Genomic DNA, 26,469 nt, shown 5'->3' with positions numbered 1-26,469 from the left:
ATGCAGATCCTTCATGGAACTAGGACCTGGGTCTCAGGCTTGCCACAGTTGCTTCAGGGGAATGATGGAGCAACAATGCTGTGAGTCCTGGGATAACAAAGTGCAGCAGTGGCTTGGGCCCAGGATATAGTAGCAGCACATCTTGTTTTAACTCTGACCCAAGAGAGCAGTCACAGGATGACTCTGATGGTGGTCTGCTAAAACTATCAGAACCTTGAGAACTAGCCTCAGAGCAGTCACGGCATGGCCACAACAGTGAGGACTGGAGCCATGACATGGGACCCCTGTGGTGGAACTCATGGCTATAGCAGAGCCTCAGAAATGATGATTCAGAACCATGACCTGTGATCAGGGGTGTGGGACTCAGGGTAGGGCAGTCTGGCCCCTGCAGTGACAGGTCAGACCTACCACCTCGGATCCATGGCAAGGTGGTATGGCATTTTTATCCCAGACAGTGGGACACAGCAGTTACTGGGGCTTCTTAGGGTAGATTTTACTGTAGTAACAGCTCCAGCCCTGAGGAGGAGATGCATTGAGAGGTACTCTGGAGCAGCTACATAAACTGAGATCACCCTTGATGGGATAGCTCCCTAACAAAGGCTGCAAACACTCACAGTGGTAAGCCTTGCTGGGATTTTTCTCTCCTTTTCATTATAGACTGAAAATTCCTCTGAGGGGATATCACCTGATGTCAAGCTGCTCTTGACTGCAAATTGGGGCAATGCAAGTAATACATTTTCTGTATTTTCCTATGTGACCATCTTTAACTCATGAACTCTGAAGGGGTTTTACTGCTTTTTCTTTGTATTCCAAAAGCTTTTTTTTTTTTTTTTAAGATTTTATGTATTTATTTGAGAGACAGTGAGAGCACATAGGTGAGAGAGAGCACAAGCAGGGGGAAGGGGAGGGGCACAGGGAGAAGCAGACTCCCCACTGAGCAGGGAGCCTGATGTGGGGCTCTATCCCAGGATCCTGAGATCATGACCTGAGCCAAAGGCAGGCGCTTAACCAACTGAGCCACCCAGGAGCCCCATATTCCAAAGCTTTCTACTTTATAGTTTTTTATTTTGGGGGAGAGATGAGTATCAGCACCTTCTAGTCTTCCATTTTACTGATATCACCTGTCTAGAATACATATCTTTAAAAATTCTCATTCCTATCCCAAAGCTTTATTCTGTGTGCTATATTATTATATCTAGTTGTCTCTGAAGCAATAATTTGTTAACACTGATCTTAGCAGTTGAAGACTGCATTTAAATATCCTCTCCCATCCTCACACACATGGTTCAAGAACTAAAAAAAGTGGTAATGAAATTGCTTTCTAAGAATGACCCTGTAAAATAAATACATAGCAAATGTGAATTTAAATATACATAAGTATCATAGGGAGTGAAAAACATTTTCAACTAATAAAAGTGACCAAAATGACCAAACTTTAAAGTTGTGTGGTAAGGTGGGGGTGGAGGAGATGTTGTTTTTTTGTTTTTTTAAAGATTTTATTTATTTATTTGACAGAGACACAGCAAGAGAGGGAACACAGGTAGAGGGTGTGGGAGAGGGAGAAGCAAGCTTCCCGCTGAGCAGGGAGCCCGATGCAGGACTTGATCCCAGGACTCTGGGATCATGACTGGAGTCAAAGGCAGATGCTTAACCGACCAAGCCACCCAGGCACCCCTGGAGGAGATGTTGTTTCACCACAAAGCGCACACGCACCAGAATAATTACAGATTCTGATTTTCACAGCAGTGGTCCCAGTAGTGTTCTAGAGGAAGTTGCCATAGCTACTGGATTCATATATGGTCGTCCTAATAGCGTGACTGTTCCTGAAGAAGAGATAGATGAAAAGGAGTTATGCTTAATAGATTTTAATGAATTTGATGAATATCTGCACATATAGTTGCATAATTTTATTTGATAGGTGTTTAGCCTGAAAGTGTATGGTGTTTGATTTGCACCCACCTATTAGGGCTGGTGAACTCTGACTTTTTATTTTAGCAGAGAACATGTAGACCCAACCCTACTACTAGTTACTACTTGCCACTTGATTTTGTCATCAGAGCATCCCAGACTCTGTCTATATTTGAAATAACAATCATTTCCCTAACTACAATCCTTCTCCTTTATCATAGATACTGTATCCAACTTCCAAAGACACCTCAGAGTCATTTTGACTCCTCCTTTTAACTTAAAATTTACTTGTGTAATCAAATGTAAAACCCTGCCAATATTACCTTCTACACATTTTTTTAAACATCAGTTCTTTCAAACATAATACTGTAACAGCTTTGTCATTGGTAGTCTGATTAGCTTTGTCACTCTCAAATCCAGTCTGTTTCCTGATATCTCCAAAAGAAATATTTTTTTAAAGATTTTTATTTATTTATTTGACAGCGAGAGCAGGAACACAAGCAGGGGGAGTGGGAGAGGGAGAAGCAGGCTTCCTGCGGAGCAGGGAGCCTCATGTGGGCCTCGCTGGGATCATGACCTGAGCCAAAGGCAGATGCTTAACAACTGAGTGAAACAACATCTTTTCACCTCTTCCCCCAACCACCTTTCTAAATAATAGTAACATGGAAAGCTTCATGATGTTGATTTCAAATACAGAGCCACCCAAATCCAGACTATCTAATTGTCTAACTTTTACTATGGCTAATGTACACATACACACACCAATAATTACATATGAGATTTATTGACTAAATTGACTATAAAGTTTTATTGACTATAAAGCTAGAAAAAGCAGGATGAAAACAGTAGTACCCAATTCAAAAGATTGTTACAAGAATCAAATGAGGTACTACATAAAAATTCTATGAAGCATTCAATAAATATTAACTATAATCGTATTTATTGATCAACTTGTATGTCCCAATCATTGAAATGAGGGTATGTTATATCATGTGAGTTGATTCACCTGCTTTGTTCCAAGATTCTGGATCAATTCTACAAGAACTCATTGTGTATAGGTTAAAGAATAGATATTTTTTAGGGGACAACAAATGCACACAGGACAAGATTCAACAAGAGAAGACAAGGAGTAAGTGCCCGATCTTCTCATTACCCACTCCTGCCATCACCGCAACCATGAGGTATTCCAGCACCAGGGTTTTCTGAGCCCTTAGTATGAAAATGTTCTCCTTTTGCAGGATTTCTCTTTTCTGTTACTTTCCATTCTCATGGGACAGTGAGGAGAGCACTCTCATCTATCAGGAATATTAAGGCTGTTTGGTGCCAGAAGCTTTAAATGGAGTTTGCCAGTTGTTTATCGAAAATTGGTTGGGATGCCATCCTCCAATCACCACGAAACCTTGGTAGCTGATACATATATTTTGAGCAGAGGAATGGCATGATAGGAGTTCAGAATTACATTGTCAACTGTTTTCATAGTTAAAAGAGCAGGGAGAATGTGTTGACATTTGCAAAATATAGGTACATAATACCTTTCATCCCTGTGACTTTTTCATTCTCTAATTAGAAGTCTATACCTCCCATTCCCCTTCACCCATTTTGTCTAACCCCTACCCACCTCCCCTCTGGCAACTACCAGTTTGTTCTCCTATATTCATAGATCTGTTTCTTTGTTTTGCTTTTTAGATTCTATATAAGTTAAGTCATATAGTATTTGTCTTTCTGACTTATTTTACTTAATATAAGACCTTCTAGGTCCATCCATGTTGTTGCAAACTGTAAGATCTGATCTAATAGCAGAGTAATATTCCATTGTATGTGTGAGTATATCTTTATCCATTCATCAATCAATGCACACTTAGATTCCTTCCATATTTTGGCTATTGTAAATAATTCTGCAATAAACATAGGGGTGCATGTCTTTTTAAGTTAATGTTTTTGGGTTTTTTTGCTATATACCTCGTAATGGAATTACTGAATCATATGATATTTCTGTTCTTTTGAGGAACTTCCATACTATTTTCCACAGTGGCTTCACCAAATTACATTCCCACCAACATTGCACAAGGTTTCTCTTTTCTCCACATTCTAGCCAATGCTTGTTATTTCTGGTCTTTTTAATTTTGGCCATTCTAGCAGGTGTAGATGATATCTCATTGTGGTTTTGATTTGCATTTTCCTGATGGATAGTGATGTTGATCATCTTTTCATGTGTCTGTTGGCCATCTGTATGTTTTTTTTTGGAAAAATGTCTATTCAGGTCCTCTGCCCATTTTTTATTTGGATTTTCTTTTTGAGTTGTACAAGTTCTTTATATATTTTAGATATTAACTTCTTATTGGATATATCATTTGCAAACATTTTCTCCCATTCAGTAGGTTGCTCTTTTGTCATGTTGATGGTTTCCATCACTGTGCAAAAGCTTTTTATTTTGATGTAGTCCCAAAAGTTTATTTTTGCCTTTGTTTCCCTTGCCTTAGTTGACATCTATAAACATTTTGCTAAGGCCTATATAAAAGAGATTACTGCCTCTATTTTCTTTTAGGATACTTGTGGTTTCAGGTCTCACATTTAGGTCTTTAATCCATTTTTAGTTTATTTTTGTGTATGGTGTAAGAAAGTGGCCAGTTTCATTCTTTTGCATGAAGCTGTCCAGTTTTCCCAGCACCATTTATTGAAGAGACTGCTTTTCTCCATTGTATATTTTTGCCTCCTGTCATAGATTAATTGATCATATAAGGGTAGATTTATTTATGCAATCTCTAATTTGTTCCATTGATCTATTGGTCTATTTTTATGCCAATACCATATTGTGTTGATTATTGCTTTGTAGTATATCTTAAAATCTGGGATTGTGATACCTCCAGCTTTTTGTTTCTCAAGATTGCATTTGTTATTAAAGGTCTTTTTTGGTTCCATACAAATTTTAGTGTTATTTGTACCAGTTCTCTGAAGAATGCCGTTGGTATTTTTGATAGGGATTGCACTGAATTTGTAGATTGCTTTGGGTGGTATGGACATTTTAACAATATTAATTCTTCCAACCCATGAACATGGAACATCTATTTATGTTCAATTTATTTCATCAATGTTTTATAGTTTTCAGAGTAGAGGTCTTTCACCTCCTTGGTTAAGTTTATTCCTGGTATTTGGTGGTTTTCTGGTGCAATTGTAAATTGTTTTTACTTTCTCTTTTTGCTCCTTTGTTATTAATGTGTAGAAGCTCAACAGATTTCTGTATAATTTGTATCCTATAGCTTTACTAAATTCATTTACTACTTCTAATAGTTTTTTGATGGAGTCTTTAGGACTTTCTATGTATAGTATCATGTCATCTATAAATAGTGACAGTTTTACTTCTTCCTTGCCAATTTGGATGCCTTTTATTTTTATTTTCTTGTTCCTGATCTTAAAGGAAAAGCTCTGTTTTTCAATATTATGATGTTAGCTGTGGGTGTGTCAGATATGGTCTCTTTATGTTGAGATCTAATCCCTCAAAACCCATTTGGGAATTTTTTTTATTATGAACAGATGTTGAATTTTGTCAAATGCTTTTTTTGCCTCTATTGAGATATTTTTATTCTTTACTTTGTTAATGTACTGTATCATGTTGATTGATTTGTGGATATTGAACCACTCTTGCATCCTTAGAATAAATCCCATTTGCTTGTGGTGAATGATCCTTTCAATCTATTGTTGAATGCAGTTTGCTAATATTTTGTTGAGGATTTTTGCATCTATGTTCAACAGGGATATTGGCTGGTAGTTTCTTTTTTCATAGTATCTGTCTAGTTTTGGTATCAGGATAATGTTGGCTTCATAGAATGTATTTAGAACTGTTTTTTTTCCTCTTCAATTTTTTGGAATAGTTTGAGGAGACTAGGAGACTAGGCATTAACTCTTTTTTAAATGTTTTATAGAACTTACCCATGAATCCATCTGGTCCTGGACTTTTCATTTTTAGGAGGTTTTGTTTTGTTTTGAATTACCAATTCAATTTTGTTACTAGTAATTTGTTCAGATTTTCTTTCTTCTTCAGTTTTGGAAGAACATGTTTCAGATTTTTTGTTTTTTTTTTTATTTGACAGAGACACAGCAAGAGAGGGAAACACAAGCAGGGGGAGTGGGAGAGGGAGAAGCAGGCTCCCCGCTGAGCAGGGAGCCCGATGCGGGGCTCGATCCCAGGACCCTGGGATCATGACCTGAGCCGAAGGCAGACGCTTAACGACTGAGCCACCCAGGCGCCCCTGGAAGAACATGTTTCTAGGAATTTATCCATTTCTTCTAGGTTGTCCGACTTGTTATCCTATAATTTTTTTGTAGTAGTCTTAATGATGACAGTTGTTACTTCTCCTCTTCCATTTTTGATTGGGTTCTCTCTTTCTTTTAATTGATGAGTCTGCTAAAGGTCTGAGAATGTTTGTCTTTTCAAAGAACCACCTCTTGGTTTCACTGATCTTTTCTATTGTATTCTTTTAGTCTCTCTCATTTATTTCTGCTCTGGTCTTTATTATTTCCTTCCTTCCACTGTGGGCTTTGTTCTTTTTCTAGTTCCTTCAGGTATTAGGTTAGATTGTTTGAGATTTTTTTGCTTCTTGAGGTAGGCCTGTGTTGATATAAATTTCCCTCTTAAAACTGCTTTCACTGCAGCCCAAAGATTTTGGATCTTTGTGTTTTCATTTTCAGTGTCCATGTATTTTTTTTTTTTTTAATTTCCTCTGTGATTCCTTTGTTGACTTATTGGTTTAGTAGCATGTTGTTTAGCCTCCATGTATTTGTGTTCTTTCCAGTTGTTTTCTTGTAATTGAGTTCTAGTTCATACCACTGTAGTTGGAAAAAGTGCTTGATATGATTTCAGTCCTTTTTTTTTTTTTTTAAAGATTTTGTTTATTTGACAGAGAGAGACACAGCGAGAGAGGGAACACAAGCAGGGAGAGTGGGAGGGGGAGAAGCAGGCTTCCCATGGACCGGGGAGCCCGATGTGGGGCTCAATCCCAGGACCCTGGGATCATGACCTGAGCTGAAGGCAGACGCTTAACGACTGAGCCACCCAGGCGCCCCAATATATGATTTCAGTCTTAAATATATTGAGACTTGTTTTGTGGCCTAACATGTAATGCATAGTGGAGAATATTCCATGTGCACTTAAAAAATGAATATTCTGGGTTTTGTGGATGAAATTATATATATCTGTTGAGTCCAGTTGGTCTAATGTGTCATTCAAAGCAACTGTTTCCTTGCTGACTTTCTGCCTGGATGATCTATCCATTAACATATGTGGGTGTTAAGGTCCCTCACTATTAATGTATGTTTTGTGAAAGGGAGGTATATGCAAAACCACTTCCAAAGGATGAAGGAGCTATAACACCAAAAATAAAAGCCAGCAAGTCCAGTATGACAAGAAATGGTTTATTAAGGGGACTTTCACCAGAAATGTGTCTTGGGTGGCCTTTAGACAAGTAGATCTCTACAACCCCACCTCCCAAAAGACTTGCTTTTATAGCCCTAGAGGATGAGGAATAGATACTGGGAGGCCATCCAGGAAAAGAATGTTTGAGAATAGTTGTGTGTCATATTGTATAATGGATCAGATTAAGGACAATATGCCCTAAGTGTGTACCTAAGGTTGCAGTTAACAAAAGGAAATAATATGAGGAGGGAGGGCTGTGCTCCAGGTCACAAAGCAATTATCATGGTAGATTTCTCCAAGATGGCATTAGTCTGGTTCACAAAATATATTACTGTTAATTTTTCTTTTATGTCTGTTAATATTTGCTTTATGTACTTAGATACTACAATGTTGGGTACGTATATATTTACAATTATTATATCCTTTTGTTGGATTAATCCTTCTATTATGCAATGCCATTCTTTATCTTTTGTTACAGTTTTTGTTTTAAAGTCTAATTTGTCAGATATAAGTATCATCACACCAACTTTTTTTTTTTTTAATTTTGCTTACATTTGCTTGGAGTATATTTTTCCATCTCTTCACTCTCAGTCTGTATGTGTCCTTAGGTCTTAGATGAGTCTCCTGTAGGCAGCATATAGATGTATAGATGGATCTTATGTTTTAATCCATTCTCCCACCCTATGTCTTTTGGAACATTTAGACCATTTACATTGTTGTTTTCTGGTTGCTTTTGCAGTTCTTCTCTGTTCTTTCTTCTCTTGCTCTCCTTGTGAATCTATTATAGGTTTTTAGTTGTTACCATGAGGTTCATATATAACATCTAAAGTATATAGCAGTCTCTATTAAGCTGCCCATCACAAGTTTGAACACATTCTTAAAGAATTACATTTTTACCATCCTCTATGTTATGTAATATGTCATATTTACATTTTTATTTTTTGAGTCCCTTTACTTAATTTTTTAAATATAATTAATTTTTCGACCTTTGTTTTTTATCTTTCATACTGACTTTTAAGTGATTACTACATTTACTGTATGTTTGCTTTTACTCGTGAAATTTTTTTCTTTTATAATTCCTTCTAATTATCGCCTTTTCCGTTTAAGGAGTTTCCCAAACAAAAGTTAAAGGAGTTCATCACCACTAAGCCAGCCTTCCAAGAAATTTTAAAGGGACTTCTTTATCTCTCCTTCAATTCTGAATGATAACCTTGCTGGGAAGAGTATTCTTCGTTGTTGGCTTTTTCCTTTCAGCACTATGAATCTACCATGCCACTCCCTATGGGTCAGCTGAAAAATCAGCTGATATCCTTATGAGGTTTTCTTTTTTTTTTTTACTTTACTAGTTGCTTCTCTTTAATTTCTGACATTTTAATTATTATGGGTCATTGTATGGACCTCCTTTAACTTGTTTGGAACTCTGGTTCCTGAACCTAGATATCTGTGTCTTTCCCTAGGTTAGGAAAGTTTTTAGCTATTATTTCTTCAAATAAGTTTTCTGCCCTTTTCTCTCTCTCTTCTTCTGGGACTTTTATAATGCTAATGTTTGTTCACTTAATGTTGCCCAAGAAATCCTTTACCCTAGCCTCATTTTTTTTTTTTTTTACTGTTCAGGTAGGGCACTTTCCATTACCCTTTCAGATCACTGAACCGTTTTTTTTTGGTTTTGGTTTTTTTTGCATTCTCTAATCTGTTAATTCCCTCCAGTGCCTTTTTTTAAAAGGTTTTTTTTTTTTAGATAGAGAGTGCAAGCAGAGGGTGAGCAAGAATCCAAAGCAGTATCTATGCTGAGCACAGAACCCAATGTAGGGTTTGATCTCATGACCCTGAGATCATGACCCAGGCAGAAACCAAGAGTCTGATGCTTATCCAATTGAGCCAACCAGGCCCCCCCCACACACACACATATACATACCTTCTAGTGCATTTTTGATGTCAGTTATTGTAGTCTTCATTTCTGGTTGAAGGGCACCCTGTTAGGATGGCTGAAGTGGGTACAAGCTGAGTTCCCTGAGGACACTGAGTTCAGGGGGCACTCTGGTGGGTGCATGGAGTTGAGTTGGGTGCAGGCAGGGGTGTCCTGGGGTGCTTCACACAGAGGGTGCTCTGATACGGTTCAGGAGTCGAAATGTTGAATACTTTTTCATTGAACTGTTGGCCACTTGTATATTTTCTTTGCAAAAATGTCTATTCAGAGACCCTTGATTTTTTTTTTTTTTGCTATAGAATTGTAAGAGTTTCTCATATATTTTTTATATTAACTCCTTATCAGATATATGGATTGCAAGTATTTTCTCCAATTTGGTAGGCTATCTTTTCATCTTGTTTCCTTTGATGTGCAAAGGCTTTTTATTTTTATATAATCCTACTTGTCTAGTTTTGCTTTTCCTGTCATATCCAAAAAATTACTGCCTAGACCAATGTCCACGAGCTTTTTATTTCCTTCTAGTAATTTGACATTTTGTTGATTGTTGTATTTAGTGGAAGATACAGGTCCAATTTCATTTTTCTGCATGTGGATAACAAGTTTTCTCAGCACCACTTGTTGAAGAGGTCATCTTTTCCCCATTTGTGTTCTTGGCACCCTTGTTGATCAGTTGACCAAAGAAGCTTGAATTTTTCTGGGCTCTCCATTCTATGCCACTTGGCCCTATGACTATTTTATGAGAGTACTCTACTCTTTTAATTACTACAGCTTTATAATATCATCTTAAACCAAGGAGTATAATGCCCCCAGCCCTATTATTTCTCAATATTGTTTTGGCTATTTGGAGTATTTTAGGATTCCAAATGATTTTGAGGTGTTTTTACTATTTCTCTAAATAATGCATTTGAGATTTTGATATGGCATTGAATCTATGGATCACTTTGGGTAGTTAGGACATTTTATTTGCTGTTTTTCTAGTTTCTTAAAATCTAAAGTTAGGCTGTTTGACTTCACTCAGATGTGGAATTTAAGCAGAGGGTGAGTGAGAATCCAAAGCAGTATCTACGCTGAGCACAGGACCCAATGCAGGGTTTGATCTCATGACCCTGAGATCATGACCCAGGCAGAAACCAAGAGTCTGATGCTTATCCAATTGAGCCAACCAGGCACCCCCCACCCCACACACACACACATACACACCTTCTAGTGCATTTTTGATGTCAGTTATTGTAGTCTTCATTTCTGGTTGAAGGGTACCCTGGTAGGATGCCTGAATGGAATCTCCCATGCATAGGGGGAGGGGGGAAAAAAGAGAGGGAAGCAAACCCTAAGAGACTCTTAACTATAGAGAACAAATTAAGGGTTAATGGAGGGAAGGTGGGTGGGGGATGGGCTAAATGGATGATAGGTGTTAAGGAAGGTACTCATGATGAGCACTGGGTGTTATATGTAGGTGATGAATCACTAAATTCTCCTGAAACCAATATTACACTATATGTTAACTAACTAGGATTTAAATAAAATTTGAGAAAGAAATTTAGGCTGTTTGAGATTTTTATTTCTTTTATAATGTAGGTATTTAATACAATAAACTTCCCTACTAACTTCCTTAGTAATGCTCTTGCTGCATCCCATAAGTTTGGGGAAGTTGCATTTTCACATTTGTCTTAAGTATTTTAAAATTCTTTTTAATTTCTTCTTTTACCCAGTGGTTAAGCATGTGTTGTTAAGTTTCTATATTTTTGTGAATTTTCCTGTTTTCTGTTATTGATTTCTAGTTTCATTCCATTGTGTTCTGAGAAGATATTTGGTACTATTTCAATCTTCTTAAATTTGTTAAGACTTATTTTGTGATCTAATATATAGTCTCTCTCATAGAACATTCTGTGTGCTTGAGAAGAAAATATATTCTGCAGATGTTGGATGGGAAATTCTGTTTATGTCTCCTAGGTCTATTTTGTTTATAGTGTTTAAGTGTGCTGTTTTCTTACTGATTTTTTTGCCTGGATGTTCTATCCATAATTTAAAGTAGGGTATTTAAGTCTTCCACTATAACTGAATTGCTATTAATTTCTCCCTCATATCTGTCAATATTTGTTTTAATTTTTTGGGTTCTCTGATGATGGGTATATATATATTTATAATTGTTATATCTTCCTGTTAAATTGAAAATTTACTATTTAATAACCTTCTTTGTCTCTAGTGACAGTTTAATTTTATTTTTTTCTGGGGTGCCTGGGTGGCTCAGTTGGTTAGGCATCTGCCTTGGGCTCAGGTCATGATCTTGGGGCCATAGGATCAAGCCCAAGGGAGTTGGCTTCTCCATCTGCCCATCTGCTTCACCTGCTGCTTGTGTTCTATCTCTCCCAAATAAATCTTTAATATAAAATAGCATCAAAACAATACAACACAGGGAAAATTTAATCAAGGAGGTGAAAAAGCTGTACACTGAAAATAAGACACATAAATGGAGAGATATCCTATATTTATAGATTTGAAGAATATTGTTAAAATGTTCATCATTTTCAAAGTAACGTATACATTTCATGCAATCCCTAATTAAAATTACAATGGCATTTTTTCACGGAGAATAGAACAATTTATATGAAACTAAAAAATAAAATTCAGAATAGTCAAAACAATTTTGAGAAGGAACAAAGCTAGAGACCTTATATTTCCTGATTTCAAACTGTATTACAAAGCTATAGTAATAAAAATATGATATTGGGTAAAAACAGACACATAGATCAATAAAACAAAACTCAGAAGCAAAAGCACACAAATGACCAATCAATTTACAGCAAAGAAGCCAAGAATATACAACAGGGAAAGGACAGTCTCTTCAATAAACAGTGCTTGGAAGACTAGATATCCACATGCACAATAATGAAACTGTACTCCCAGCTAACCCTATATGCAGAAATCAACTCAAAATGGATTGAAGACTCGAATGTAAGCGCTGGAACTGTAAAACTTCTAGAAAAACAAAACAAAACAAAACATACAGGGTAAGCTCCTCGACTTCGGTCTTGGAAATAATTGTTTTAGATTTAACACCAAAAGCAAAAACAACAAAAACAAAAATAAACAACTGGGACTACATCAAACTAAAAAGCTTTTACTCAGTAAAGGATACCACCAATAAAATGAAAAGGTCAACTTATGCAATGGGAGAAGTGTAAATCACATACAATAAGAGGTCAATACCCAAAATATATGAGGAACTCCTACAACTCAATAGCAATAAACAAAAACAAATGACCCAATTTAAAAATGGGCATAGGACCTGAATTGACATGTTTCCAAAGAAAACATACAAGTGGCCAATAGATCCATGAAAAGGTGTTCATCACTAATCATCAAGAAAATATAAATCAAAACCACAAGGAGATATCACCTCACACTAGTCAGAATGGCTAGTATTAAAAGAGATACTAAATGCTGATGAAGATGTGAAGAATAGGGAACCTTTATATACTGTTGGTGGGAATGTAAAATGGTAAAACCACTATGGTAAACAGCATGTAGTTTCCTCAGGAAAATTTTTAAAAACTAAGTAAGATCCAGCAATCCCACTTCTGGGTGTATATTCAAAGGAAACAAAGCCATTATCTCAAAGAGATATCTGTACCCTCCCTTTTATTTCAGCATTAATCATGGTAACCAATGTATGGAAACAACTTAAGTGTCCATCAATGGATGAATGGATAAAGAAATTATGGGATATAGTCTTAGAAAAGAAAATCCTATCATTTGCAACAACATGTATGAACCTAGAGGGCAGTATGCTAAGTGAAATAAGCCAGATAAAGATATATACTTCATGGTACCACTTTTATGTGTGAAATAAACAAACCCAACTGCAAAGAGGGTAAAAGTGATTGCCAGGGGTTGGGGGTGGAGGAAATGGGGAAAATCTGGTAAAAGAGTATAAGCTTTCAGTTACAAGATGAATAAGTCTAAATTTCTATTGTATAACATGGTGTGTTTCTAGTTGATAGCAAATTTTAATTACACAATACAGTGTTAACTGGAATTTGCTAAGAAAGTAGAACTTAAATATTCTCACCAAAAAAGGGAAGAAACAAGAGGTCATGGATGTGTTACTTAACTCAGTTGGAGGAATCCTTTTCACAGTGTATGCACACATATATCAAGTCATCATGTTGTACACTTTAAATCTTACAGCTTTGTCAATTACACCTGAATAACACTAGACAAAATATCATTCTGAATCTTTTCAGACAATTCATGTATCTTTATTTCTTAGGGTTGGTTACTAGAATTATATTGTGTTCCTTTGGTGATGTCATGTTTTCCTGCTTTTTTGTTTCTTATAGTCTCGTATCTGTATATATGCTTTCAAAGGAGCATTCACCTTTTCCATACTTCAGGGAGTGACTTTGGTGGAGAAATATCTTTGCCTGCAGGTGGGCATGATGACCTTGCCTTGGGCAGTTTGTCGAATAAGTCTGGGTCCCAGACATGTGCATAGTGGCTCCAGGTTTTGCAGGGAAGCCTCAAGTGAAAGGGGTACCAGTGGGGGCTTCAGAGAACTGTGTCAGCTGGGGTCACCATTGGTGAAGACTGGGAGTCCTCGGTGACAAAGTCTACTATAGTTCTGCTCTCCTTTTGCCCCATGGGGTGGGGAGAAGTAGTAGCCAAGGGAATTAGGGAATTCCTCTTGCCCCTGAAAGGCATAGGCCTGGAGGGTAGGGTGAGGCAGGTAAAATGCTTTCTATACTTACTATGCAGCGGTCTTTGGTTTTTGTGCTCTTTTGGGTTGCTGCAACTTCTTCACTGTCATCTGAAGTTTTCCCAGAGTTATTTTCATCTGTGGGTAGAGGTTAAATCATTGTTTTGTGGGATACCAATGCTGCAATCCCCTAGTCAACTAAATTGTTGCCATTACGATTCAAAAACTAACGAATACTTTTGAAGACAGATTAAAGTGGTGTCTGTAGATGGAGAATAAACAATAGCTTTTAAGGGATTGATCTCTTTTAATAATTAAGATAAAATTAAGGCCTCTTTAAGAAACCCTTTGAAGAAGAAAAAAAAAAACAAACCCAAGCTGAAAACAGCATAGTAAAAGTAGGCTGTAAAATAATTAAAAAACAAAAACTACTCAACTGAGGGGGAAAAAGAAAAAAAAAAAAACTATTCAACATGAATTTAATTGAATCAATACCTTGAGAATTTATCCTGGTTACCCGGTAATTTGCTGGGAAAGTTGATCTTGACTGGATAGAAACACAAACTACCCAATGTAATAGCTTTAGGGCTTTTGCTTTTGTTCTGAACTACAGGTAAAATGAGGATTGAAGGGTTTGTGCTTTAAAGACTGAATATTCTATGTAAGTCAACTCTCCACAGATTTATTAAAAAACAGGAAAAAGTAAGTTCTGAAGCAGATTTAATTAAAACTCAGCTAGTCATTAAACACGTGATAAAGCACCCCCCCGCCCCAAGGATCTAAGATAGTTTACTATTCTCTTAAAAATACTTTAACATTAATCAATGTAAGTCATTTTTTACATAGGTCAAAAAATTTCTGTATAATGGTTTTTAAAGTATGAAATTGCCAAAATTCTACTGTATTGACCTATAAAAGTGGCAATTTTATATTTTAACCTAATGGATGAAATGTGGATTTTATGTTTTAACAGGTTGTCTTCCTCTTATCTATTTTGGAAAAAAATATTATCATCTGGCAGCATAATTCATTAAGCTACCACTAACATAAAGGGCAGAAAAATACCCAAGTCAGAATAAAACATACTTTAAATCTGTGCTCCTCCCCATTTTTCACAGTTGATGTCCTGCAGAACAGAACATTTATTGATTTTGGCCACACTGGCTACTATCTCTCTCTGCATTTCTCCTGCTGTCTCCCTCTCCCATTCTTTCCCCCTACTTCTGACTTGTTAAATGCAGGAAGCTACCACATTTAGCTGATTTCATATAGGTGTAATGTTACATTGTATGTGTAAATTCTAAAAGCTCTAAACAGATATTGTTTACTTAACATGCTTTTTAAAAATATTATGAGTTGTAACATGCACATTAGGAATTAATAAAGACCATTTATAACTGTACTTATGAAAGAGTTTTTTAAAACCAATTTTCAAATAGATGTAATATAGCACAGATTTCTAGAATAGAAATTTCTGCCTCCAACTGTTCACGTAACAAATTAGGAATGATACATTTCCTCAATATATAATAGGGTAAAGCTTAAGAGGCTATTAGAAAGAACATGGCCTTATCTTTAATATACTTTCATATTAAAATTTTGGATTAAATGAAGCCAAAGAAAGTTATTTTAGATTACAAACTGATATTTTCTTCAATACACATTTCAAATTCTTTCTCATTCAGTATCCATGCTAAGTAAAGTAGAAGTAAATGCGGTAATTTTCCTGGATTTTCGTTTTGCCATTTCAAGTCTAAATTTTCAGACTTGTTGAAGATGTCGGAAATCAGCAATACCAAGGGTCCTAGACTAAAAACTAATAATAATAATAATAATAGTAGTAAAATTTTTAAAAAGTAACTTCTCTCTCTAGCCAAAGGAACAGAAAAGAAAAGCTTTTAGAAAATAACCACTTTTACTCCACTGGCTCCACTCCCACCAAATGCCAGCAAAGGCTAAACGGGGAGCCAAGGTTTCCACATTTGCTAGGGTATAAGAAGGCACTGCAAATCCCCTACCTGGGTGGGGTCAAAGAAGTCCAAGTAGAGATGGAGGACTTTTATCTCTGCTGGGCTATAATAAGCCTTTCCCCCCCTCACAGAGGTCAATAAAGACCATGTCGAGAGCTTGGATCTCTACCCCCACCCAACAGAAGACAACCCTTCTCTTCTCCCGCAGTGTTGTCAGAAAAGGCCTGGTTCAGAGACAGGATTTTGACCACCATGTAACAGGAATGAGCTGCTTATTCCCACAGTGTTAGTGGAAGCCACACAGGGAACCTGAACTTCCACAATCCCTGGTAGTAATGAAGTGGTGCACACCCTTCCCTTGCCAGAGGACGGTCATAGATCCAAGTGGTGCACACCCTTCCCTTGCCAGTCATAGATTCAAGTGGTGCACACCCTTCCCTTGCCTGAGCATGGTCATAGATCCAAAGTCTCATATATACAAAATATCCAGCTTACTATCAAAATTCGCTTGTCATATTGGGAACTAAGATTTCAAACTGAAGGAAAAAGACAAATACCAACACAAAAATGACTTGAGAGGTTTAAATGCTCTGACAAGGAGTTTAAAGCAGCCATAATAAAAATGTTTCAACAATAATTACAAAAATAGTCTCTTCAAAAAAAAAAAAAAAAGTCTCTTCAGAGAAACAGAAGGTCTCGGCAAAGACTGAAGACAATAAAGAACCAGATGCAAATGTTAGAAATGAAAAATACAATACCTGAATAAGAAACTTGAGTGGATGGGACCAACAGCAGCATGAAAGGGGCAGAGAAAAGAATTCGTGTACTGTAAGACAGAACAATAGAAATGAACTAAACAGCAAGAAAATCATTGAAAAAAATTAAAGCTTCAGAGATCTGAAAGACTATTTAAAAATTTTAACATTCGGGGCGCCTGGGTGGCTCAGTCGTTAAGCGTCTGCCTTCAGCTCAGGTCATGATCCCAGGGTCCTGGGATCGAGCCCCGCATCAGGCTCCCTGCCCAGCGGGAAGCCTGCTTCTCCCTCTCCCACTCCCCCTGCTTGTGCTCCCTCTCTCGCTGTCTCTCTGTCAAATAAATAAATAAAATCTTTAAAAAAAAAAAAATTTTAACATTCATGTCATTAGCATTCCAGGAGAGAACACAGATGATAGAGCTACCAAAAAAAAAAAAAAAAGTAGTCAAATAAATAATAGCTGGGAATTTTTGTATTTGTCAAACTATAGAAATCTAGAGATTCAAAAATTAGAGTAAACTACAAGCAAAATGAACCCCCAAAAATCCACACTAAGACACATCCTAAACTTCTGAAACTTAAAGAAAAAGGAAAAAAATCTTAAAAGCGGTATGAGAGAAATTTTGCCTATGGGGAAAAACAATTTTAATGATATCAGATTTCTCATCAGAAACCACAGAGCCCAGAAAATGACAGAATATTTTTCAAGTGCTAAAAGAAAAGATCTGTCACGTCATATCCTTCAGAAATGAAGATGAAAAAAGACATTTTCAGATGAAGGAAAACTAAGAGAATTGGTCTTCACCTGACTTACCCTAAAAGAATAGCTAAAGGAATATCTGTAAAGAGAAAGGAAACCCCTTAAAAAAAATGAATTTCAGACATCAGGAAGTACAAAAGTGGAAAGGTTGAAAGTTTGTTTTCTTTCTTTCACTGAAAGAAACATGTCAGAGAAAAAGAGAAATGTAGCTTCCTAAAGGTTGTTTTTCAAAATTCTAACACCTTTTCTCTAGGTATTATATTTGCATGATTCTATTGTTGCTTTTTGTTTTGAATCTTATTTTCCATTTTCTTATAGATTTTTTTCAAGGAATATATTTTTTTTTAAAATCAGGCAAAATAGTAAAGCTCTTTTCATTTTGAAAAACAAAAGAAAAATCCTATATAATAGTGAGCAGCATTATTACATCTAATTCAAATACTGACACCTTCGGGAATATTTTATACCATTCCATCATAGTGTTGACTTCTGAGAGGAAAGGAGACAGAGCAAATAAAAAAGGAAAATTAAGACATGATTACACTGCAAACAACATATATTAGATCCTTGTGCTATAAAACAATTCATGTACACGATGTCCTAAAAGGGGCACATGTATTTGTTATAGAAATAATTTGCCTTTAGCGACAAGTATATATATATATATACACAAAATTGTTTTGGGATTTAGGTGCAAAAACCTAAACACTTTTTTTTTTTTTTTTTATAATGACACTGTAATGGGGTAGAATCAATGAAATAAAACATAACACAAAAAATAGTTGGATTTATAGAACAAGAGATTTATATTTTGCCTACCTAGAGTAAATATCTATGCTGATTTGCTCAATTGATTTGCAGGTTTGGGAGTATATACTTTTGTTGTTGTTATGCTATGTGTCATAGTAGAAAACCTATCATACCATCTATACGCTTTTGGGAAATGTATTACATCTTAACCTTTAAGTTTCTCTAACTCAGTATCATGATCATAAGACCTAATTTTCAGGATTGAGGTGAACATCAGGATATATCTATGTACTAAAATACTCAGCTTTTTAAAAAATATTAAGTTCTAATACTGACTTTTTTAGTTATTCTCATGTTCATGCTAAGAAATATTATAAATTCTAAAAATGTAATTCTGGTGAATTGAAATGCCTTTTAGAAACTGCAATAATAAACATAGAAACTGGATTTGCCGAGGTCAGGGATAACTTCATAATCTTATTTCAAGCACACCAAAAATACTTGACAAAAAAGTTTCACATAATCATTGAGTAAATATATATTTAAAAAAATAAAAGTGCCAATATGACTTAGTACAATTCAAATTCTGATGGAATATGCCTTTTTACTTAAGACAAACACTACAAAAAATACAAAATATTACGGGCTTACCCATTAATGGTTAAGGGGAAAAAAAAAAACACATTTGCCTTGTGGTAAGTTTAGCTAACATGAGTTTCTATGAAAATACTCTTTGTATTCATTATACATTTTATATCACTAAAATTTATTAAAGGGTATATAAAAACAAAATTTCAAAGAGTTGTTATTTAGAAACATTATCTCCCATTGCGACTTAAAGAGTTGAATCCAAATAATAAAACTGAAATTCAAGCCACATTTTATATGCAACTGAGAATTTTATGCATTAGAACCTAGTTCTTTTAGACTAAATCAGACGATCTGGGTTATATTTTGGCTCCAAGACTTACCAGTTGTGTTACCTTGCTCAATATCTCTAAGATTCTGTTTTCTCCCTTTATGATTGCTAATATTAGCTATTTCTAAGTATTGCCTGAGTACTGAATGAGCTACCTGGGCACTTAGCCTCCAATAAGTGTATTTGTTTGTATTATCACCAATATCATTTTAATTATATTTAGGCGTAATTATCAATCAGGTAAGTAAAACTACTCTAATTTGACAACTTCTCACTCTTTGAAACATTACTGGCCTTTTCAATGAAAAGTACATTGTTCCTTCAGTAATATCACAGACTATGTCACTCAGTGTTTTTATTATTATTTGACACTGATACTCTATGCTTCTTTACAGATCTAAAATCTATTTTATGCCATCTGTAATCACAAAAGTTTTACAAAGAAAAGTTTCTGGCTTATTGATTTTGTTTATATTGTGCTCATTTGTCCACTGGTCCCAAGCTAATCTTAATACATTTGGTAATAAAGCTTGACCAGAACTGATGTCAGGCTTTGTAAAATTTTTATTTATCTCACATATGTGGGATAATTTTGGTCCCTATGTAATCAGTAATTGATTATTGAATGATAGGAGTGTTTTATTTAAATGGTTTATACATTCAGTATCTTTCTAAAAGTTCAAAATTCATCTGACTTCAAGGTTTCATAAAATGGATTACAGACTTGTTTTAATTTCAGTTATTTTCATGTAATTGCACATTTCTTCATATATTTAACATTTGAATAATAAATGAGATATAATATTCATACTATGCACAATAAATAAATCTAATATAACCAAGCAGCTTTAAGAGAATGAAACAATTATCTTAAATGATAATCCATTTTACATAGAAATGAGTAATTTTGGCACCCAGTTAACTTATTCAAAAATAATCAGGAATGCTTTGGAATAATCACTTCTAAAATACTGTAAGTCAAGAAAATATATTTAATTCATACACATGTAAAGCAACTATGTCTTTTTTTTTTTTTTTAAAGATTTTATTTATTTATTTGACAGAGAAAGACACAGCGAGAGAGGGAACACAAACGGGGAGTGGGAGAGGGAGAAGCAGACTCCCTGCCAAGCAGGGAGCCCGATGCGGCACTCGATCCCGGGACTCCAGGATCATGACCTGAGCCGAAGGCAGTCGCTTAACCAACTGAGCCGCCCAGGCGCCCAAGCAACTATGTCTTAATATAATTTTTGTCACTTATGCTCTAATAGAAGTATCATTGGGAGGCCAAGGACTTGGTAATGGGATTATTTCTAAGTAACGTCACTGAACTGTTCTAAACCTTACTTCCTTTTCTATAAATGGGAAATATTAAAATCTTAGTGCCTTTTCATAATTAGGCAGTGTGTTTGTGTTCGTAAGTGTAAATGTACTTGCTAAATTCATTAATATCACTGATATTGTAATATTCACTATAGAATGTTTTATATGACTGTTACACTTTCAGTTTATCACCAAGTATAGAGGGTGGAAATTTATAAAAATTTTAAAAATTTGAGGGGCGCCTAAGTGATTCAGTCAGTTGAGCATCTGACTCTTGGTTTCAGCTCAGGTCATGATCTCAGGATCAGGGGACTGAGCCCCTTGTCAGGCTCTGTGGTTAGTGTGAAGTCGGCTTGAGATTCTCTCTCCGTGTGTCCCTCCCACTCATGCTCTTTCTCTCTCTCAAATAAATCTTTAATTTTTTTAATTTGATAACTTGAATAAACATCTAGTTTATACATTTTTTAGATGATAAGCAATTGTTATACCACTCCATTTTATATTAAATAAGAACTTTGTGTTTTCAGAATCTGGTGTAGTTCCATATATATATACATAATTTGTGATAAGCTTCTACATAATACAATGAATAGAGCCACTCAAACTTCAAAGTACCTACTGACAAGGATCTAGTGACAGAGAAAGTTTGTCTGAAAGTACATGAAAATATAGAAAACATGTAGTACATAATGAAGAACTTTGAAAAAAATAATACATTATATGTTTAAAAAAAAAAAAAAGCAGGAAGGGAAAAATGAATGGGGGGACATCGGAGGGAGAGATGAACCATGAGAGACTATGGACTCTGAGAAACAAACTGAGGGTTCTAGAGGGGAGGGGGGCGGGGGGATGGGTTAGCCTGATGGGTATTAAAGAGGGCACGCACGTACTGCATGGAGCACTGGGTGTTATACGCAAACAATGAATCATGGAACACTACATCAAAAACTAATGATGTAATGTATAGTGATTAACATAATAAAAGGGAAAAATGTATTTGAAATGTGGGGAAGAAAAATGAAAAAATAAATACTGAAGTTAAAATAGAAGAATGTACTGAGGAAATAATTAAAGGCAGATACCTCAGGGCAAAGAGGTCTGATTTTGTGTTTCTTTCAGAAGCTATTCTTGATTTTTCTATATTCACATTAATATGCATACCTCTGACTTCTGTTTTCCTTTTAGTCAGAAAATTTGATTTTTTTTTTTAAATTTATTTTCTCCTCTTTCCATAGTTATGGTATTCTCCTCCAGAACCCTCAGTCCAAATCTGTTTGTGGGCAAAACAGTTTTTGTTTTTGTTTTTTTAAAGATTTTATTTGACAGAGAGAGAGAGAGACAACACAAGCAGGGGAAGTGGGAGAGGGAGAAGCAGGCCTCCCGCAGAGCAGGGAGCCCGACGCGGGGCTTGATCCCAGAACCCTGGGATCATGACCTGAGCCGAAGGCAGACGCTTAACGACTGAGCCACCCAGGCGCCCCAAAAAAGTTTTTATAGTAGCTAATTCAATCCTATGACTTAAGAAGCAGTTTATACTGCTTAGTGCCTACACTGCATTTAAGTAGGAGCGATCTCTTCCTTAAACCTACAATGTATTTTAAACATATATTGTATTCCAATTTCTACAATAAATTCTGACAAAGATCCAATATTTTATTTTTGGAAAGTCCTATGTAAGTAGGTATTTTTGCCATTTTTTGACAATAATTTTTTTAATCTATACGTTCATATAATTATATCCAGAAATTTGTTCATATGAGCTTTCATCACTCTATTGCATTTAACAACTATCTATAGCATCTTTTCCCTTGATAGCCACTTTCTACCCTGCCATTTTTTTAAATTTATCTCAAAGGAGGAGTACATTTTATAATTTTAAGGATGTATGTGTGTCTATATAAGGGCTAACTATAACTCTTAGGATCACACATTAACCGACCTCAAAGGAGTTCAAGAAGTTTGTTTTGTTTTTTTGGGGGGGGGGGCGGAGTTCAAGAAGTTTATTCTTCTCCTTAGTTCAACAAAAATAATGAGTCTTTTCTGAGTTAATAAAATGAAGCAATACAAAAGAATTAGAAAAATCACCCACTTTCACTACCCAGAATAAGGAATTGCATTCAGCCAGTTTTTAAAGCACTTTTTATATAAATCATATGCACATATCCTTGAAACGCCTACTCCTGCTTTTCACAAACATTGTTCTGTAGTTATTAATACTAGTTATGAATGGTGGTGAAGAATTACATTTCATAGTCTTATTGAATAATATGTTGGAATAAATAGTATGCTATAAAAACAAGTAGCTTTTATGCTTCACAAAACACACAGACTAAAAAGAATTTTAGTCTTATCAGTTCAAGACCAGAGAGATGTAAGTTTTATCAAAATTAGGTATCTATTAAATCTGCTTCCTGACAAGATGCAGTGGAGGTGGATAAAGTAATTATATCTATATTAGCTCTAGATCCTAAGTGAGGACTGTGTGTGAGACAAGTTTATAAAAGGTCCTGGGAATTTATAAAATTATAATCTATTGAGACTATCATTAACACAGCAATTGCATTCACTGGGTCCTCTGGGAAACAGACACTGAGATGGGTTAGGAGTGTAAAATGTCTATGGAGGCAAAGATCACGATGCAGACATGACAAATTCTCGGCAACCTAATGGGAGTTTCAGAGCAAAGACTGCCCATTCGAGGAGTCCTGCATTAGGCAAAATGTCCAGACTAGTATATCTAACAGGCTAAGTGATCGGCTGATCTGTCCAGCAACTGGTGAGATCTGCGCCAGCACACCTCCATGTTCAGCAAAATCCTTCCCTTGTAACCTGTTTTGACAGCAACTGCTCCAATTTTCTGAGGGGAAATTTAGGAGGACAGGTAGTGGGATAAACTCTAACACTCATCACTGCAGGGAAGCCTGGGCTGTCACTGGTACTTCTTAACCACACCCGCCCCTTCACTAACCTTTCTAAAATTTCCTTTTCCCTTAGGTGGTCATTCATACTGGTTTCAGTGGCTTCCCTGGTGATATAACTCAAATCCCCATTCCTAAGAGGTCTGGGATCCTGGAAATTATTCTCTTGTCACACTGGAGTTTCTGCACTTATACTTGGTTTCCACATTTGGGAAAGAAAAATAACAATAGGTTCCCAGGGAGTGGCTTGAGTTCCACACATAATCTTTCTTACCTCAATTGTTTAACAGCAAGTAAACAATCGCTCCTCCTGCTGATCAGGGTCAATTATTCCTACTTAGAGGGTGACTCCTCTTGTCTCTAGGTATCTACAAAAAAGTCAAAATTGGCTAGGTGAAACCCATGTCTTACAACTTAAAGGATCATTGTACGCTGCGTGGCTAGAGAAGGTCCCATTTTGGAAGACCACTAACCTTGTAATCTCAGAAGTGTGAAGATGGGAAGTCTAAACCTTCCAGTGGGTCATGGAAATAACTGGTAACTGGGGCACTCATTCTTCCATATCTTGGTCTCAGACACATGCATCTTCCTACTGAGGACACAAGGCCTTGTAGAGTTCTGTATCCACTGTGGACACCTCATCTTGGAGGACACGGCCTCTAAGAAGGCACTGTGGCAGCTGCACATGCACTAAGCCATCCACAGCTTCGAGTCATGCTCTAAGTTACTTGTCAGGATGTTGAGCTCTGTGTCTCAGGTATGTAAGCGCATGTGAATAATCTCTCCCTTATCTAGTCCTATGTTCTAGCTCTCTTGATTAAGCACCCTCAAAAACTAGTTTCAATTTGTTAACATGAGCTAATTATTAAAGCTCCTCTGAGGTGCATAGCTACTTTCTTAATCAGATCCAGGTGTTGCTGCTTGAATTATACTGGCACTTAACTTTGTTATCCATCCGGCAGCCAGAGAGGTGGCAAGGCAAGTCCTGATGGGCCTCCTACTGCTTTTTGGGGGAGAGGCTTCTGGAGTATCCCCTGAATTGTGATGTCTTCTTTGGCTCAGGAGAATGCTATCTTTTAACAGGGAGGTCAACTCTTCAGACTTTGAAGTTTCAGAAAGGTCTGGTAAGCCCAAATCCTGAGGGATATGCACCAGATTCCCCATCCCATGTTTTAGAGTCAGTTTTTCCAAAAAATCTTGAGCATTTAATTGTCTTTGGTTTGTCTGCTCTTCTATGGGAATTCATAATGGCTGCTTTGTAAGCTGCCAATGAGTCTTTACTGTTAGTTTTCCATTCTTTAAATATTTCCCATTATCACTCCATCAGGCATCCACACTATTAAAAATTAGTCAATTTCATTATCTTAGTATGCATGATTTCCCTTGACTTTTTCAAAATCCTAAACACTGCAATGACCAGGGCATTACTTTTTCCCAAACCATTCTCTCAAGTTGCTAAGTCACTACCAGTGAGGATTAAAGCAATTGAGGCACCACTTTGTGCTAAGGATTACCCATGTCTCACAAACTCCCTGCATTGTGGATTTTGTTGTCAGTAAAGTGATAAGTGATGCAGTCCCCAAATCCCACTTCTGGGACTGCTGTGTCATATCCTCCAAAAAGTAAATGCTGACACAATTATGAATGGAAGAGGTCTACTGCAGGATTATGCCTCTGAAAGACAAAGGGAGGATAAAGCAGGATTGGTTAGGGAAAACCTGATTATGATACAAATGAGTCCTGGCCAACCCAATGGAGAGCTTTAAACCAAAGATTACCTGGTAAAGAAGCTGCATGGTAGACAGAAAAGTTCTAGTATTCCTGATCTGCTTAATCATTGGCTCTGCGATTACCAGGGAAGAGCATCATTTCAGATAGAAAGCCATGCAAGAAAGTGGGTATATGTTACACCTTTTGAGAAGTTGGAAATGTTAAGTTTCTTGGTTTTGTTGTTGAAGGCAATCAGGCAGAAAGCCAACAAGGACATTAGGGGGTGGCCCCTGAAATCATTAATAGTTGGAGGCTGTCAAGTAACTGTAGTTCTTTAACCAGCAAGTATTTCCTTTATAGGATGTCTGAGATGAGCTCACCTCCTCAGCTGACACATCTATGGTCATGAACGAATTGGCTGAAACTAGTTAAATGCATTGCACATACAAAACAACTAAGTTATTTGGTATATATTTTACATTATTGTTGAATGCTGTGGCATTTACAATCCAGGTTAACAAAATCCATTAGAGAGTTTAATTTTAATATTGTGACTATATTTTATACCTTTTTATAAATAAACCACAAAGCACAAGAATAATTACCATTTTTATGTGTTCAACAATTCACACAGCACAAGGAAACACCTGTGGTTGCTGATTACATAAGGCAAAAGCAGCAAAACTGGTCCTGTATATTTCAACATGCTTTCTGTAGTATCCTGGAAGCACTTTTGTATGTTTAGACCGATGATTCTATTTAAAAATGTTTCCCAGATCTTCTATCAGCTTGAGACGGATTATAAACTTAAAATCAAGCTGTAACTGAAAGCAAGCATTGACTTTAATAATTTTAATTCATTTTAGCAAGCAATTTTCCAGTTTTTTAGCAACAGAGTGTTAGGGTTGAATATTTAAATGAAATTACTGTCTTCAACGAGATTCCATTGTAAGTGCTGTAAGAAAGGCACTGACAGCTATGAGGCTTTACCCAGAGACCTCAGGTGTCTGGGGAGGTGAGAAAAGATTGACAGAAGAGGTGAGACTGGGGAAGGATAGACTGTATAGATTTTAACAGGAATACTGGCATCTCTCACTTCATTGAGCTTTGTGGCAACCCTACATCAAGTAAGTCTGTGGACACCATTTTTCTAATAGTAATGTCTAATTGGTAATTCCTGCAGGATTTCAACATTTTCCATTCTATTTGTTGTGATGACCTATGACGAGTGACGTTACTGTTGTGATTATTTTAGGGTACCACCAACCATGCCCGTATAAGATGGTGAACTTAATAAATGTATGTGCTCTGACTCCCCCACTGACCCACCATTTCCCTGTCTCTCTCTCCTCAGGCCCCCCTATTGCCTGAGACACAGCAATATTGAAATTAGGCCACTTAATAACCCTATAATGGGCTCTAA

At 36.3% G+C, this 26,469-nt stretch overlaps 2 long non-coding RNA genes across 2 annotated transcripts in view; one reads left to right on the top strand and one right to left on the bottom strand.

Moving 5' to 3' along the window:
* Positions 1-26,469, top strand: part of LOC145721152 (uncharacterized) — an 83,688-nt gene that overhangs the window by 32,656 nt on the left and 24,563 nt on the right. The window lies entirely within an intron of this gene.
* Positions 1,054-16,751, bottom strand: LOC115943177 (uncharacterized). The gene is made up of 3 exons (XR_004077793.2): positions 16,670-16,751; positions 13,994-14,079; positions 1,054-1,823 (listed from the first exon to the last, which is right to left on the bottom strand). It is a non-coding gene; the product is annotated as an uncharacterized LOC115943177 (long non-coding RNA).

Source organism: Leptonychotes weddellii, chromosome 4 (assembly GCF_054177405.1).
Source record: "Leptonychotes weddellii isolate Sample4059 chromosome 4, ASM5417740v2, whole genome shotgun sequence".
NCBI lineage: Eukaryota > Metazoa > Chordata > Mammalia > Carnivora > Phocidae > Leptonychotes > Leptonychotes weddellii.
This window is presented reverse-complemented; position numbering and strand designations above follow the sequence as displayed.